The following is an 18,372-nucleotide window of genomic DNA, read 5'->3' on the forward strand; positions in this document are numbered from 1 at the left end:
GCCGTAACAAAAACTGTAGAGGAATATGTTGTTTTGGGCCACTAATATTATAGAGGTGGGCTTCAGGTAGTACTTGATCGAGGGGCTCAAGTGATAGCATTAAACATTTATTTTTATGGATTTCTTGGCTCTGATTTCTCATTGTGATTTTATTAGTAGCCTCTACAAGGTGGCCTATGGCAGCTTACATCCTTCCAAGTCCAAGTACAAAAGTGAAGACAGTGGCTCACTCCCCATCAGTTCAACCAATTGCCATGGGCCTGAATGCCTCTGCCTCTAATCAATTACATGCTCACCCCGAACTAATCACTGAGGTCAGAATGGACACACTGATCCCTCACCCATAGGCCTGAGGGTGGAGAGGGTTGGCTCCCCATGAGGAGTGAATTCAGGGCATTACTATCGGAACTAGGGTACAAGGATCTGGGACAGGGATATCGGAGCCCCATCGCACTGGTAATTCTCAATCAGTAATGTGCACAGGATCACCTGGGGATTGGCTGTGAAATGAAGATTCTGACTCATTGGGTCTGTGATGGGGCTGGAAATTCTGTCTCTAATAAACTCCAGAAATTCTGATACGACCAGTCCACGGACCACACTGAGTACCAAGCCAATAAACCACTGCTTGACAACCATTCCTAACGAGGACAGCAGGGAAATGAGAGTTCAGCCCCGCACAGCAATCACCTCAGTGCGGAGACCAGAGGAAGCCTGCCTCCTGGCCCGCTGCAGGCGTGGACAGAGGGACAGAAGGACAGTCAAATGCATACATCTCGTGCACGAGCCCCTGGGCTGCCCCCCGGCCCCGGCGAAGGGGGACAGGTGACGGTGCCCTGTTGCTGGATGTCTGCGTGGGAGTGCGTTCTCCGGGACTCAGCCCATGCGCCGGGTCAGAGACGCAGCCGGCCGCTGTTTGTATTCCGCCAGAGACGCGCTAAAGAAAGCGAGGTCAAGGTAGAGTCAGATAATTTCATGGCTGAAGACGTCAGCCTGTGCCGCATACTTCTCAGATGAGGCGTCTGTTGCTGCAGGGGAAATGTGAACTTTGTTGCACAGAGGAGACCAAAGTCTTCTACTTTTTAAATACCACGTTCGTCTTTCAGCGAAGGCTCCCCGGCTGGTTTTGGGGGGGGGGGGGGGAATGCAGAATTTGGGCGGCAGCTGGCGTGAGAGAACCACTGAGCCTTTTAGAAAGTGTCCACAGTTGGATCAAATGCTCCGAGTCAGATGCCAGACAATCGATAGCTGATTCAATCGGGATTTTGGCTGTAACAGGAATACTTATATTTTTGTCATTAGGGGAATTTGATTAATCTTTCATGGTTGATCCAATTCTTAGATATTGACCACAATGATTGCCAAATAAATAAATACCCAAAACTCAGTGTTCTTAAAGCAGTAGTGATTTATGTCGCCGGATCCCCCGTGAGGTGTAATGGTGAAGCCCTGCTACATTTCACACAGAGGCAAGTGTAGCCTCGCCAGGCAAGGGGCCTCGAGCTCGTGGCACTGGTTTGGGGTTGAGGGACAAGCCACATATCTACAAGAGTTGAAAATCAGTCTCTTTGGTAAATGAAGAGGGTTTATTTAAATTAAGAGGGTTTATTTCTAAAACATGTTACTTAATTTTGTCTAATCAGTGCAATTTTAAGTCTATTACACAGTACCTGGCCCACGCGAGGTGTTCAGCTGTGTGATGAGATGAACTTTACTAGAAAGACATAATTTCCTCTATCAGAGTGGGATTTCTGGTGGGAAAGATAAAACTGTGCAAGGGAATAAAGCTGTGTGTGCAAAGGAACAGACGCACAAAATTGCCTGTTGTGTTTCGAAACAGGCCAAGATTTTGACATGACTAAAATAATGAACTTCATTGTGGGGCATGGGGATGGTGGGCTGGGTTGTAACGTGTATACATCAGACCCATTCAGGTGCAAGTGGCAAAATACAATTAAATTGTTTTAAGCCTAAAGGAAGCTGTATTGGCTCATGTAACTAAAAGTACAGGACAGCTAGGTTCAGGCCTGGCTAGACCTAGGTGCTCAGCAATGCCACCAGGACTTCGTCTCCATGCGCATCAGCGCGGTTTCTACCGTTTGCTCCTGTTTTCGCACAGGCTTCCTCCTAGAGGCGGGAGGGGAGCCCCGGCATCCCCAGCTTGCCTGCCCCCAGCTGAGGAGCCCCTTGGGAAACAGGTACCTCTTTACCCATGGTCGGAACCAAGCACCAGGCCCGCGGCTCGTTAGCTGTGCTCCGCAGCCGGGCCAGGCCGCAGGCGGTGCGGCCCCGGGAGCAGGGCCCTCGCTGGCGTCTGGGGCAGGCTCCTCTCTGAACCCTGGACGCCGAGCCGGTCCTGCCTGAGAGGCACGGCCTGGGTTTGGGGGGTAGGAATTCTTAAGGGGACAGCAGGTCAGGCAGAAAAGCAACCACATCAAAAAGCTATGGCACGCTGGACAGTCCCCCGATATGATACTCACAAAGTGCTAACTCAGCCCTAGTGACAGAAAGCGCAGTGGTTTCTGGGGGTGCGAGGAGAAATTAGCCAAGGGCGAGAGAAAACGTGTGAGGCGACGGATGTGCTCATAATCTTGAATGTTTCTTGGGTATATTTGTATGTCAAAATTTATCAACTTAGACACTTTAAACATGTGCAGTTTATTGTATGTCATTTATACTTCAATAAAACTATAAAACACTGTAAAAAGAGGGAAAAGATGATGGATGGTCAAGCCAAACAGTGATAGTGGTGTGCCACTCAGCAACAAAGAGCTGGAGAAAGTTTGTAATCAGAAGAGTAATATAATTATGGGTTTTAAGATCATTATGGAAGCAGTATTGATAAAGTATTGGTGTGACAATGGTTGGGATAGGAACAAGGACACTCATTAGGGGCCATATTATTTGCCCTGCTGGTTTGGCTCAGTGGTTAGAGCATCAGCCTGTGGACTGAAGCGTCCCGGTTTTGATTCTGGCCAAGGGCATGGACCTCGGTTGCAGGCTTGATTCTGCCTCCTGGTCAGGGCACGTGCAGGAGGGAACCAATCAATGTGTCTTTCTCACCTTGACGTCTCTTTCTCTCTCTCTCCATTCCACTCTCTGAAAAGCAATGAAAAAAAATCCTCTGTTGAGGATTAAAGAACAAAAGGCACACTGTTTGTTTCTTGTGCCCAGCTTACATCTCTCAGCCCATCTTGCACTTGAGGCTTTGCTGCAGCAGCCACCTGGGGAGGTGTAACCCGCCTCACCTCACTCTGCCACACCGCTCACCTTCTGTCCCGCATCGTTTATGTGGCAAAGCTGGGAAGGCTGCAGTCTCCAACCTGGCCCTCAAGCATGCCCACTCTGGAAGCGTATGGGGAGATTTCAGCCAAAGGGTAAGTGCTTCTCTTCTATCTGCTGGGTGGAGAATTCCTTGCTGCACTGAGAGCCTCCTCAGAAGTCCCCAGCTGCACCCAGCCCGTCTGCCTGCGCTGGCGACCAGCTCAATGGCGCCCTTTCCACTGGTTTCTTTCCCTCCCTCTCTCTCCCTGAACCACTTCCTATAATGATCTACCCTCATGAAAGTGGTAGGCTCTGCTCTGCAAGGGCTGGGGAACCTGGGTGGGACGGTAGGGGGACATGGTAAACTACGTGAGTAGAGCTGAGAGGCTGCCCTAAGGCAATGATGGTTTGAATGTAGAACCAGAGAAGCATTTATTCAAAGGTGACTAGGCTTGTGGAGAGTGGGAGCAATCGCATACATCTAATTCATCCAAGAAATCAGTAGAACCCATGAAAACCCAATGGCAGGAGTGATTGCTTCCCCAAGAACAATATAGGGTGGAATTATAGGGTCCACGACTCAGACAGAGTCAATATTTCCATTTGCTGGACAATTAAATTGTGGACAGTTTAACTCAGATTAACTTTAGAATGCTCTGATGGTTTACCAATGACCCCAAGATATTAACCAAATGACCATTCATGTACTGAGTGAGAATATGATGGAGGAATTCGGACAGCGGACCCTGGGGATGGCTTGTCTTTGCGCCACACTGTCCAGCGCCTCACCTGAAAGACTAAAGCCACAGCCTGGAATCTTCTCTTGGCTCATTTACAAACAAGTCTGGCCATTGGTACTGACTCTCCGCTGGGGCTTCCTCAAGACCCAGCTGGGTTCCACGTCTCTTGAAGGGAGGCTGCAAGTCATACAGTGTCATTCTGTAGGCAGTCACGGCAGCCCGCCTATGTTCAAGTCAAGGGGTCATAGGCCCCATATTTTGACAGAGGCTTGTCAACGCCACATTGTAAAAAGAGCCTGTGGGGTTGTATGCTAATTTTCTGTGGCTGCTATAACAGGTTGCCACAGATTTAGCGGTTTACAGCAATGCATCTCTAATCCCATAAACAGTGCCGTCCAGTGGAAATATAATGCAAGCCACATCAGTCATTTATATTTTTCTAGTAGCCACATTTATGAAAGTAAAAAGAAGCAGGTAAAATTAATTACAATAGTATATTGTGTTTAACCTGACATCCCAAACTTTACTATTTCAACATGAAACCAATATACTAACAATTATTAAGATATTTTACGTTTTACTAAATCTTCAAAATCCATTATGTAATTTTGCACATACAGCATATTTTAATTTGGAGTGGTGGCAATTAGACTGTAGCTACAGACGGTATATGTGAAGTTGTGCTGATGGTGCCTCTGACGACCTGGACACGAGGCTGACTTCACATGCACAGTCAAACGCCAGACTCCCGCTAACCCAAGGGGATGTCCAGTTGCAGAGACCGTTTCCCCAGCTCTGTCCGGTGCACGTATGCACCCATGAGGGGCAGAGTTAGGGTGCAGTGAGCAGAGAGTAAGCTGCTTTGGGCTGACTCTCAACAAAGGGTCCTCAGCCATCCACTTCACACTTGGCCTTTCTTCCCACTTCTGTTCTCTTTAGTAGGCAGCTGTGTTGGGAAAGGGTAACTGAGCTAAGTTCTGAAAAATAAAATTTTACTCCTGCTTTCTCCTGGGGCGTTGGCACCATCACCCACCCCTGAAGGGCAGGCCCAGCAGGTTGTAGGTGGCTGAGGCTTGCCTGCAGTGCCCTTTGCCCCCTCCACCAGGGGCCCCTGGACAACACCTGCATAAGCCATCCTGTCCGGAGAGAGGAGTCCTTTCCACGCTTGCAACACGGAGCGCGTTCTTGGAGACCCTCCCTCATTTTCTTGGCCCGACACAGATGGGCGTCGGTGAGCGAACCTCTCCAGCGCCGCGAAGCCCCCTCTTCCTTCATCCCAGTGCTCTTTGCATGCCTTCCTTCTGCCAGAGCCCCTAGCGCTTTTCACCATGATGGGTCTTTCATTTCCCTGTCACCCCATAACATTGTGACATTTTCCGAGGGGAAGACCGTGCCTTTCTCTTCATTCCCTGGGGCTTCGCAAGGTTCTTTCCGAGGTAGACACGCGGGCTCGGGCAGCCCTCCGGTTCATCAGCTAGAGGAAGCCAACTGCCCGCTTGGGGAACAATGCGCCCCCTCGGCTTTCCCGCCGGAGCTTCTGCTGCTGTCCTGGGTCAAGGAGCCACAGGCAGTTCAAAGGACTAGGGGTTGGGCGCGGGGTTTGAGACAATGCGGCTCTTTAGTGAGACAAAGGAGACCTATCCAGACGCGGGGAAGGGAATCAATGAGGTCCCTGCCCCTTTGCTTTAGACAATAGTCTTTCTGAGCAGCAGCAGGGAGGGAGGGCCTTCGAGAAGGTGATTAATGTGCGCTCCTGCCGAGGACTTCAAATTGATCTTGGCAAAGAGAATGTCATTTCTCTGCCTGCCCCTTGGTTTTAGAGAGAAAATATTGGAAAGGAGAGTTTCAAACGGTCTAAAGAGCGTACACAGGTATTTTTAAGGAAAACGGGACACGGTGAGGCCATCTTGGGGTAAAAGCAAGCGGGTTCCTCAGCTCGAAACAGTTCATTTCCATGTGCGTCACCCCCGCGCCCCGCGGCCTGTTGCTTAGCAGTGGCACCCCGATCCTCCGTGAGACGCCCTCGTTTCACAGGCCGTTGGTCTCACAACTATGGGGACTTTCGGTCATCTTTTCGCGTATTTATAGAGTGCACACTATTCGCCTGACACTCCTCAGTTCTAAGGAATAGAAATAAATCAAACATGTTTCCCTGAAGAAGCTCATATTCTAGTGGAAACAGATATAAAAAGGTGAAGTTATAACCCACCGTCGGAAGCTCGGTGGCAGAGGTGCCCTGCCCCGCTGGCGGGCAGAGGAGCCTCGGCTCGGCCGCCTCGCCGTTCACGCGGCGCACACGCGTTATCAGCAACCCGGCGGCGTCCGGGCGGGGCTTGCAGCAGGAAAGGACAGTCCAAGCTGCCATTTCCACAGCTCCCTGAGCCGAAGAAAACGTGGGTTTGCAGAGAGCCGAAGAGGTGACAGTGCGGCCGGGGCCCGGCGCTCAGAGGGCCGCGCGCAGGATCCGGTGCCGAGGCGGCGCAGCGGGGCCTGCGGGCGCCCCGGGCAGTCAGCTTCGCCGCCGACCGTCATTCTGGCTCCCGAGGGATCTGGGCGAGGGGGCCGAGGGGCGAAGAAAGTCAAGACGTGGAGCAGAGAGATCAGTGGGAAGTGGTTTCAGTGAGAAATTACGTGCGTTAGACTTGGAAATGGGGGAGGGCGTTCTCCAGACACAAAACAGGCACCGGGAGCAAGAGCCTGGGAAGCGGGAAAATGTATAAGCAACAGGGAGGCGAGAAACAGGTGAGGAGGCCCTGCCGTCACCCTGGTCGCCAAGGACAGCACCCTCGCAGCAGAGACGCCCGAACCCCCAGCACCGCCCCCCGGCGGCGTCACTCCCCCTGCGGCACCCCCGCCGCCTCCACTCCGAAGGCCACAGCGAGGAGTATTTCGTGAGGACGATGCTTTTCGCTTAAAGGTGAGCTTTCATCAGTGTGAACTCGTTCGGGTTCCCAGGTTGGCTCACCTGTTCTGAGTCCGTCTCCAACACGACTTTGCTACCTGCGGGCTCTTTTCCCACCACTCCATTCGCTGTCGCCGGAGGTTCTGTCCCTCGACGTCTCTCCACGTCCTAAGCTTTTTATTCCTGTGTCCTCATGCGTGTCCTTCCTAGTGTTACCTCGCGGTTGGACATTCCCGGACTGTCCCCTACAGCCCTGGGGGTCCAATCACCCCTTTGATAACCCTTCGCATCCCAGCCAGGCCTTAAACCTGGGACGCTTAGGACACGCAATTCCTCTGATTATGAGCATCACAAAGGTTCGAAGAGGGCAACCGCTGCGACTCAGCTTTCCTTATTTAACCTCCTTAGGAAATATCTTTCGCTTTTCAAATCATCTTCACGTCACCCGAGCCCCAGTGTCATGTTGGCCCCTCTCCAGCCAGCAGGCAGCTCCGTGCAGACCCCCCCCCCACTTCAAAGAAAAGAGAAAGGGAACCTTCACATGGCCCCCGGGCCGCCTCCACTCTGTGGCCTAAAACCTTTGTTCAGATCATTCTTTTCATGAATTCACCTACTCTTTGCGTCCGACCTCGTTCTTCACAGTGCTGTCAGTAAAGGACAGCATTCTAGTTACCTGATGTTGTTACTTGGACTGAAACTTTATGAGCAGTTTATCATTGTTAAAGGCTTTGAGTTCTGCTTGGACTGTCTGCTGTCCAGATTACAACGGCCTTAATGACGTTTGGGTCCCCAGCATTTCACCCTCTGTACGCAGAGAAGGGTTTGGGGACTTGCTCGCTCATTTCCCACCTCTGAAGTGCATGATACTGGCCTGTTCCCTAGGGGACCCCTCGGTTGACCACGGAAAGACGCGGCTGCCCCCAGAGTCAGCAGTGTACCCTTGTTAGGTCCTGTCATCCCTGCATCCTCAAAAGCATTCTAACTGCCACCCACCCCAGGCATTTACCTGTTAAATCACAGCAGTGTGATTTCAACTGGTAACAAAAGAAGCTAATTTATTTTTTAAATTGCCACAGAATATACTCTTGAACTCAACTCAATATCAGGACACCAATTAAGAAAAATCCTATAGAGAAGGTTATTTAAAAGATACGGTCCGTGATTTTGGAAATTTCAAATAGTCTCTGCATGAAGCCAAGTCACTAGATCACTGGGAACCTAGACGACTTTCACAATGAGTAGCTGAGGCTCAGCGGTGACATTTGCTTGGGTTTCCCCAGTGCCTATGACACTGTCATCATGCGTGTGGGTGATGCACACACAGAAACAAGTGTTCCTCAGGGAGCCATTCATTCCTCCTGTGCTAGAATAAGTGATAATTGCCGTTGTCTTTAGGTCGTCTGTGTGCTTATTATAGAAAATTCTAAACACTGGAAGGTTCTCCTTATACCAGAGGGGCTTTCGTTCACGTGCTGAATATCGTTCTTTGACCCAGAAGCACCCACAGGTGGAAGCTGCTGGAACTGGCTTCAGAAGAATGGGAGCTTCCCCACTGTGTGTGGCTTCCAGTCCTCACACACAAAACTATCTAGAGGAGATGAGGGAGGAGGGGAGTGCAGACCCAAAAATGTGCCACGAAAGCCAGGTGGACCTACAGGGACCGCGGGGGATGAGATACAGGCTCGTCCGGCCCAGGCAGCCTGCAGGGTGCAGGGTACAGATCAGAGCTGCGTGACTTTGGAAATGTTATTTAAATTCTCTTCAGCCCCCAAATTGTAAGAAAATGAAATATAAGCACATGTAAATCAGAGGCAATATGTTCAACTTATGGATTAAAAAAATCTACCCCATTTACTTATTTCTAATCTTTAATTTTTGCCGTAGCCTATGGGAACATCCCCTGGTACTTTTTCTTCTGTTTCTAACCATTTTATGAAGGCATGGTTGGCAGGGGAAAAGCAGTAGGTTTAATGTATACCACTCGCTGAGCTGGGGGTCGGGGTAAGCACACCCCGTGAAACCATCACTGCCGTAGAAGCTGTCAGCACATCCATCCCCCCAAGGTTCCCCCAGCCCCCTTTATTATCACCGTTGTTGATGCTGCTTTTTTGGTAGTAAGAGCACTTCGCAGAAGACCTACGCGCTTAGCAAGTCGTAAGCGCAGCGCGGGGTGGTGAGCTGTGGCACTGTGCCGAGCAGCAGCTCCCCAGCTTACCTCGCACGGCCGACACTGGGTGCCCTTGGCCATCCCCCCAGCCCCGGCAGCCCCGCTCTCCGCTCTGCTGGTACAGATCCCGCAGCTTGTCTCTCGGTGCCGGCTTACTTCCTTCTGCCTGGCGTCCTCCAGGTCTCCCTAATCCCCCCACACACACTGCTCGGCACCCCAGCTGCTCTGCTGGGGGGCACTGCACCCCGTTCCCGTGGTTCCCGAGCGCCTCCTGCCTCCGGGCCTTTGCCTCTGCGCTGCCCTCGGTCCCCAGCCCCCCCGGCCCCCTCTTCGCGGTCACCGGGCCTCGGGCGGAGCCGCCCTGCCCGTCTGCCCTCCAGGCCCTGCCGTCCTGCCTCCCGTTTATCTCCCTCTCTGCTCTCCTAGGAATCACTAAGCACTTTATTTCATTAGTTACTTGGTCGCTAAATACCTTTTTCCTGTGAAATGTGAACTGTATGAGGACAAGGTCGTTGGACATTTAGCCTCCAGCCTGCCCGCCTCCTGTGGAGGAATCCAGCAGGCGGTGACGTCTTCCACGTAGGAAAAATGAGAGTAATGGGTGGGGATGGGGTCCTCACCCCCAGCGTGTGGCGGGAGGGTTATAACTCCTGCCCGGGTGCCAAGTTATTAATGACGGGGTGTCCGCTGCGGCTCAACCACTTACAAAGTGCTGATGAACTTCCCGCATTTGCAGCTGGGAGCTCCCCAGAGATTCTCGGCCTCGGCCCTCCGCTCTGAGGAAGTGGTGGGCGGGAGGCTGGGAAGCTGCCCCGGGGCTGCTGCTTGTTCCCTTTGCCTCCTGGGTTCTCTCCGAACTCCAGGGAGAAGGTCCCGTGTGGGAGGGTCCGCTGTGTGGCCTCTCCCCAATTCTTTCCTAACCCCGCAGGCTGCAGGTCGGAGCACCGCAGGTGGCCCTGGGGGATGACCTTTCCTTTCCCGGTCTGGACACTTTTATTCCAAGTGTCATCAGTATTGATTACGTGTCTACTCTGTGCATAATGGTAATACCAATAGCCTACATTTCTACAATCCATATCAACCCTCGAGTTTGGAGGGAAGCTTGAAGGTCATCGGCTCGAACACGACCCATCCTTACCACCCCAGCACTGGCGTTATCTTATCGGGTCCTTCCCGCCAGGCGAGGCGAGGTGGACTGGGGTCCCCCTTTAATCATGGAGCCAGGCAGCAGGAATGGCTTACCCAAGGTCACTCGAGAATCAAAGACAGCTGGCACTCAAACCACTGTCCTTGTAAAGTGAAGTGATGTGACAGATGCACCAATATGCTGGCTACTGGCAGGTGTAGTCAGCTTTCCGGTGCGCAAACCTTCTCAAGCGTAGCGGCTTGAACAGCCGTCTTTCAGTTCCCGTGGGCTCACTCGTTCAGCTGCTCTGAAGCGGTGGCTCTTCGGGTCTCACCTGGGCTCCCTGGGTCAGCTACTGGGCCAACTGAGAGCAGCTGGCCTAGGATGGCTCAGCTGAGATGCTTTATCTCTATGGTCTCGCATCTGCCTGCAGGCTACCTAGGCCTTCAACGGCAACAGGTAGAGTCCGGAGATGGGGAGGGAACTGCAAAGTCTCTTGTGGCCTAGGCTTCGACCTAGAGCAACATTGCTTCTGCCGCAGTCTGTTGGCCAAAGCAAGTCACAAGACCAGCCCAGATTCAAGGGAAGGGATACGAGCTCCACCTCTGAATGGAAGGAGCAGGAAATCCTCCATGAAAATGCTGTGGGAATGGAAAGGGAGCGTTAGTAGCCTTTAAAAATATCTACTACAGGATGTGACAAAGAAACCTTTAATTTTTAAAGGACATAATTCTCACACTCAGGACATTTATATTCCAAAGATAGTTTCCTTTTTAAAGTATAAACATATGACAATAACTCAGATACAGAGGTTGAATTTAATGTATGTGGATTACACCTTAATAAAAAATGAAAAATAAGCCTTAGAGGCTGATCATGCTCCCCTGTAAATATGTTACTATTTATTTTACTAGAAAACCAGTGTTTGAATGTACTTTTTAACAGATATAATTGACGTCACATAGGATGATGCTTTGCTCTTTTCATCTCTTCTCCCTAGTCAGGGAGCAACCCTGAACTACATGGGGGAGCTACCGCTGTGCTCTGCTATTCCTGCGGGCGCCGACCCTCGGAGACCCTGAGCCATGCGGCGTGTTGCAGCTGGGGCTGCGGTGCCACCATCTCCTGGGTCAGTCACACCTATGCCACACCCGACCGCCTCATGTGCATCGAGTTTTTAATGCCATGTGAGGGGGAAGAACACAGGAGGCTCCTGATACTGAACATGCTTGTGAAATCCTAACAGCGCCTTATCTGGTCACTGGGGGTGGGGGAGGCTGCGGGGGACCCCTAGTGCCTCACCTGTTACGTGGCTTTAGCATCACCAAAACACTTTCAGTCCCTGTTCTAAGTACTCCCAAGAATTTGGTCCATTATTTTGAATAACTATCACTTATTAAAACTTATAGAATGTTTTAGGCTTTGCAAATCAATGTACAGATATGCCATTCCATCTAATTTTCATAATGAGCAACTATTATCCATAATTCACAGATCTGTAAGTCAGGACACGTGTGGTTGCAAGTGACAGCAATGTAATTCAAATTGGCTCAAGTGAAACAACAACAGAGGAACACGGTGCCTGGAACACGCACGGGCGGCTGGCTTCAGGTGTGCCCTGGTGCCGAAAAAATCCCCACTCCTCACTTCACGTCTGCCTCCCTCCACATTGATGTTGCTCACCGGTGGGCCCTCCCGCAGGGTGGTAGAGTCCCCACAAACTCCTGCCTTACAATCCAGCAGGTTTGGGAAATTGGCAGAATAAAGCCCCTTATTTCTGGTAGTGCTAAAAAATTCCAGGAAGAATCCTCATCGGCCTGGCCTGAGTCATGTGTCCTTGCCTGAGCCAGTCACTGTGGTCAAAGGGATGCAGAGCTCTGTTTGGCCAAGGCTGGATCATGTGACTGACACTGGAGCAGGGACAGCTCAGTCCTTCAGAAACACAGGAGGAATGGTTGTTCAAAGTCAGGGGCCAGAACAACCATGAAGGGCGAGGGGCTGGGCAGAGAGACAACAGGTGGCCAGGGTAGTAAACCAGAAAAGGAATGTTCATGTGATGAAGTGGTCCTGCTGAGATGGCCCAAGTCCTGAGTGCAAGGTCCGGAGCTCCAACCTATGGCGGGCACATGGTCCGTCTGTGAAGGGAGCACCCCACTGTCCTTACTCTGCACACAACACTCTGAACACTTTTGTTCTCCAAATATGTTGTAACTTTCTCCACATTGAGCAATTCTCTGGTCACAGTGGACACTGACTAGGGCCCTACAATTTAACTCAATTCTGACACTGCCCACCTGCAGGTAGCAGCAGATTCCACAGGGTCAGGATTCAGTCCCACAGATTGGCCCCACTTCAGACACCAGTCACAAGCCCGGTTGTCACCTGTCCTTCTGACAAGCAGCTACAGATCTCAGTTTCCCAAGACTCCCTCCTTGGGCTGGATTAATTTGCTAGAGGGGCTCACAGAGCTCAAGAAAGCAGTTTACTTGAATTATTATAAAAGGATATGTTAGGAGCAGCCAGATGAAAGGGATGCATAGGGCAAGGTGGGGGGAAGAGCATGGAGAGCCTATGCCCTCTCCCAGGGCCCCCGCTCCCAGCACCTCCACATGTTTACCAGCCTGGAAGCTTCCTGAAAACCCCCTTCCCACCCCACCCCCCACCTTTGGGGATTTTATAGAGGTTTTATTACATATGCAGGATTGATGAAATAATTGGCGATTAGTGATTGAACTCAATCTCTAGCCCCTCTCCCCTCTCCAAAGGTTGGGGCTGAAGCTGAATCCTCCAACGTGCTGATCACGTGTTTGGTTTCCCTGGAAACCAGGCCCCATCCTTAAGTGATTTCCCATCATCTCATTAACATAAACTCAGGTGTGGCTGAAAAAGCTTGGTTATGAATATCAAGGCACCTTAATATCTCTTATAACTTAGGAAATTCCAAGGGTTTTAGGAGTCCTAGGTCACAAATGGAACAGAGATCAAACATATGCTTATTGTAAATCACAATGCCTCAGCGCTATTTCCTACAGGCCCTGATGATGCCCTAATTATTTATTCAACAGGCACACCAGTGGCAACAGTAGCAATAAAAATAATGGTAATCATATCATTGTAGTAATATCGGAATAATGACTTTATGCCTGGTGCTGTTCTAAGTTCAACTGAGTCCATTTAAAGACCTATCGGCTTTGTGCAGAGAGGTGAGCAGAGGAGCAAACAGGCGGGCAAGAGCCTTAGGAACCTGACGGATGTCAGGCAAGGTCACCTTCCCTTGGGAGAGGCCAGGGGTCTTATTAGGCAGGGGACCCCACTAGCCCTGAACATTCTAGACTGGCCGGTTTAAAATCCCACTCCGATGAGGCTGAAACGGCAGTCGGCTTCAGTATTAAGTCTTGGTGGGCTTAGCACACTGACTCCATTTGGGCTCTGTTGTTTCTTATTAACAACTTATGTTTTCTTATTTAATCTTCACACCAAGCCTATTAAGTGGCTTGATACTTACTATTCTTACTATTATGATCCCTATTTTCCAGGTGAGGGTTTTTAAAAACTATATCTTTATTGATTTCAGAGAGAAGAAGGGAGAGGGAGAGAGAGAAACATCAGTGATGAGAGTCATTGATCGGCCGCCTCCTGCACGCCCTCTACTGGGGATCGAGCCCACAACCCAGGCATGTGCCCTGACCGGGAATCAAACCTCGATCTCCTGGATCCTAGGTCGATGCTCAACTGCTGAGCCCCACCGGCCGGGCCAGATGAGGATTTTTAAGACTTGTCCTCAAAATGCTTCTCAGGCCAGGGAGGAGTGAGTGCTCAACACCTGCCCAGTCAGCACTAACATCTCCAACTTCTCCTGGTTATATATGTTTTAAATCTAGGAATTATGCTAAGTGGAAACATACAAAGTAAATGGTTCCATTTATATGATATTCAGGAAGTAGCAACGCTCTGGAGACAGAAGATAGATTAGCAGTTGGGAGGCTTGGGAAGGGCGAGGGGTGACCACCAGGGCATGGGGGGATCCGGGGAGCGACCGAGCTCTGTATCTTGCTGTAGTGCTAACTACCCAATGTAGGTGTTTGTTGAAACTCACAGAACTATCCAAAATGTTGAATTTAATAAATTACATCTTAATAAAAATATGAAAGAATAAGCCTTAGAGACTGATCGTTCTGGTCTAATAAATACATTAATATTTATTTCACTAGAAAACTGCTCTTTGATGTACTCACCAGCAGGTATAATGAGCCCCTTCGGAGAAACGGCTGTGGTTTCTAACACTCTGCCCACGCGGGACTAAAGCCGGAAGCTTCGGCATCCGAATACCCCGGGTCGATACTACGTGCCGCCCGTGGGAAGTCACTGGGCCTCGCTCAGCTCAGCATTCCCACTGCAGAAGGGGGCGCTGGTGCTCATCTAACTAGGGAAGTTGCCTGATGAATTCTGTCCTGGGCCTTGGTGCCGTCTGTCCTGTCTGCAATGCTCACGGGCAGCCTATGACCAATGAAAGGCAGCGGCTGTTATTGAAACGCTGGTTCTGATTTGCTTGCACTCAGGCGGGCTTCGTGCCCCTTCTCTGCTCTGCTCTATGGTCCATGGGGCTTCCCCCGTGTGGCTGCATTTCCTAGGCTCCTAAGGCACCCGGCTCCTATTGGATCTGGTCAGAGGCAGGCACTGGCGGGGTGTTATGCGAGGAGGAAGGAGGAAGGAGAGCCAGGGCTTCTGGGGCACAGGCTGTGCATCCTCTGTGGCCCAGCTATTCTAGGCAGATCCATCATGGTTCTAGCTGCTTCTGGCTGCCCCTGAGCTCAGGCAACACCACCTCTTCTTTTCAGCTTTCTGGTCAGGAGCTGGCAGCCGCTTCCTGCCATAGCTACTCTTGGGCCCTCTCATCCTGCAGTGTTTGGCCTCAGCATGATTCTCCTCCAGGTGGGTAATTCGCCCTATTGCATCCCTTCTGTGTTAAGTACGTGGGAGTCATTCCTACCTTCCTGCTTAGGCACAGGCTGCTATGGTCGTCCTCCCTGAGACTTCTGTGGGCCTCCGTGTGAAATACATGGATCCGATTTCTGACCGCTAATGGATCATGAATTCACTGTGTGGTCCTGGCCAAAGAAATAAATAGCACTGTGTTCCCAGCTGTAAAACAAAGGTGTTCAGAGTGGGGATCCCGGAGGGCAGTATCGTGTTCGCCGCCTTTCCGGGCCTGGGCTAATCGCTCATCCTCAGTCTTAGTAACATATGTCCGCATCCGCTTCACCACTGGCTTCCGACCGTGTGTCCCTCCAGGCCGCTGAGCCAGTTATGACGTAGCTGGGCTGGGTCCTGGTTGCAGAGAATGCGCTCGGTGAAGCAGCTGAGCAAGGGGCAGGAAGCCTCCACACAGCATCCCTGGGGGACAACCAAGCAGCCAGAGCCTCCCAGCCCACGCACACATCGCCTGTGTGAGTTAACTAAGATTTCAGCCTCCAGCAGACGCTACTATGACTGTGGGGGGAAACGCTCCAGTTTTCTTTTCTCTTCATGTGGAAACTGGAGTCAGGACTCTAGTGCAAGGAGCACTGAGTTTTCATAGACAGTCATGGCAGCAACCACAGCAGCAATAGCCTCCACTTTCTAGACTTGCTGTGTTCCAGGTACCTGCTCAGGCACCTGCTGGTTCAGCACCTCATTCGAGCCTCACCGCAACCTAAAAGCTGGATCCCGTGTTCCACGCTTCAGGCAGAAACTGGCCGTGGGAGTCGTTAAATTGCCCAAACACCTGGCACCTTATCAAAGGGAACTTCCCTGACACCCTGCCTGAGAGTTACGTTGTCTGTCTTCCGGTTCACTGAGTCTTTCTTCTGCCCCTCCGTTCTGCAGTTGAGCCCATTCGCTGGGGTTTTATTTCAACTGCAATGTTACTCAGTTTCATTTATATCTGCTTTAGAGATTCTATTACTTTGCTGAGTTTCTCTTTTTCCCCCACGTGTTTTCTTCATGTTTATAATTGCTCATTGAAGCTTTTATTTTATGATGACTACTTAAAATCTTTGTCTGATAATTCTTTGTCTGTCATTTTCACAAGGGCATTGACTGTGTTTTCAGTCAAGTTGAAATTTTCTCTGTCCTTGGAATCATGAGTGATTTTAATTGAAACCTGGATGTTTTGGGTATTATAACACACTCTGAATCTTATTGTGACTTTCTGCATCAGCTGGCTGGCAGGGGAAGGGGCTCAGCACTTCATCACTGCTGGGTGGGGTCAGAAGTCCAGGGTCCTCAGTGAGTCTCTGTGGGTATCCAAGGGGGGGATGGTCTAGACTTCTGCTGATACCTCCCTGGCTAAGAGGGGCAGGCGAACCTTGTGGTTGCTTCCCAAGTGGCCTCTGCTGACATCGGAAGGTGTGCCCCACTGCTGGAAATTGGTGAAAGCCCTGACCCCACCCCCATGGGGAGGGTGAGCAACACTTTATTATACGATGTGGGTGTGGAATTCCAGGCTCCCAGTGTGGGCTCCTCTGGCAGCACAGCATGGAGGGGCCTTCATGCCAGCCTGGCAGGGGCGGAGTAGGGGCTCCCCACTGAGGCTTTGCTCGCTTAGATGGGTGTTGGACCACAGTTTTTCCTGCGGTGTAAAGTAGAGCAGCTATTGTCTAAAAGTTGTCTGTTACACTAGGTTGCCCCTTTCATGGTCTTTGACTAGAGAGAGCTTTGTTGGGAGCTTTTCTTTTGCACCCTGTGATGCTTCCAGGTTGCTGGGTCTAAGATATTTGCATCATAAAAAAAAAAAGAACAACAAAAGTTGGGGCCTCACTAGTCAGGTACCTGGCAGGTCCGCCCAGGCTTTTGTGGGAGGAGTTCCATCGATCCCATCTTCCGGAAGTGGAAGTCTCCTAACCTTTCAAATGAAGTGCCAACTTAGGGCCTGGCTGTCCGGTTCCTCAGTCAGGGGGTGCCTGCTTCCTTCTTCAGTCTCTTGTCCTGCCCTCCGCATAGACACCCTGCTCTCCATCCAAACAAAACTGCTCCTCGTGCTGTGGAATCGGTTTCAATCCACGTCCTCTCACATCCTGGGACGCGTTGCTCAGCCTGTCTTGGTCTCAGCGTCTTTTCCTGTAATGTGGGGGAGGTTCTCCTGTGCACATGAATTCTTACAAAGTAATCGGGGTGTCTGGCATCTGATGATGTCCAGTGTGCACCAGCTCTTCTTGTATCGGGCTTTCCTTCCTGTGCCCTTGGCCTTCCTGCTGCTACTCCCTCCCATCCCAGTTCCAGGGCACCTCTTCCATGACGCCTTTCTGTGTCCTCTCAGCAACAACCGGCTTTGCCCTCCTGAGAAATTCATGGAAGATTTTCTATCTTCTCCTCCCATATTTTTATATTTTTATGGGACTTCTTTAAGGCGAAGACTGCACTATATTCAGCTCCACATGCACACACTTTGAGCTCATTATAACGACTCACACTGAGTGAATTTTTAATTAATTAAATAGAACAAAAGCATCATCTATTAAGTCCCATGTTCCTGTGTTAGATAGAATAATGTCCCATCCCAGTCCCTGGGAATGGTAAAGATGAAACAAGTCATGGCAAAAGGGACTTAGCAGATGTGATTAAAGTTCAAGGATTTCAAGGTGGGGGGTTTTCCTGGATCATCTGGGTGAACCCAATGTAATCACAAGGGTCCTTGTAAGTGACAGAGGGAGGCAGCAGAGTCGAGTCAAAGGTGGCGACGTGAGAACGAAAGCAGAGGTTAGAATGACAGGGCTGTGGACCTGAAGGTGGAAGGTGGGAGGGGTCCATCAGCTGAGGAATCCGATGGCCTCTGTAAGCTGCAAAGAAAAGGAAACAGATTCTTCCTTCGGGCTTCCAGGAGACACACAGCTCTGCCAACACCTTGACTTTAGCCCAATGAGACCCGTTTTGCATTTCTGACCTCTAGATGTGTAAGATAACAAATTTGCGTGGTTTCAAGCCGCTAACTTTGAGGTAACTTGTTATAGCAGCAATAGGAAACTGATACAGTGCACATGGCTGACACCCAATAGGCAAGCTCATTAACAAGATTATGAGGGAAAATAAATGCATTCATTCCTTTACTCAACAGTTATTGAGCACCTACTATGTGCTAGGCACAGTCCTAAGTGTGGGAAGTTGACAGGGTGGGCGAATTTAAACATAAATCAAA

This window comes from Miniopterus schreibersii (genome assembly GCF_964146895.1).
Source record: "Miniopterus schreibersii genome assembly, chromosome: 3".
Lineage (NCBI taxonomy): Eukaryota > Metazoa > Chordata > Mammalia > Chiroptera > Miniopteridae > Miniopterus > Miniopterus schreibersii.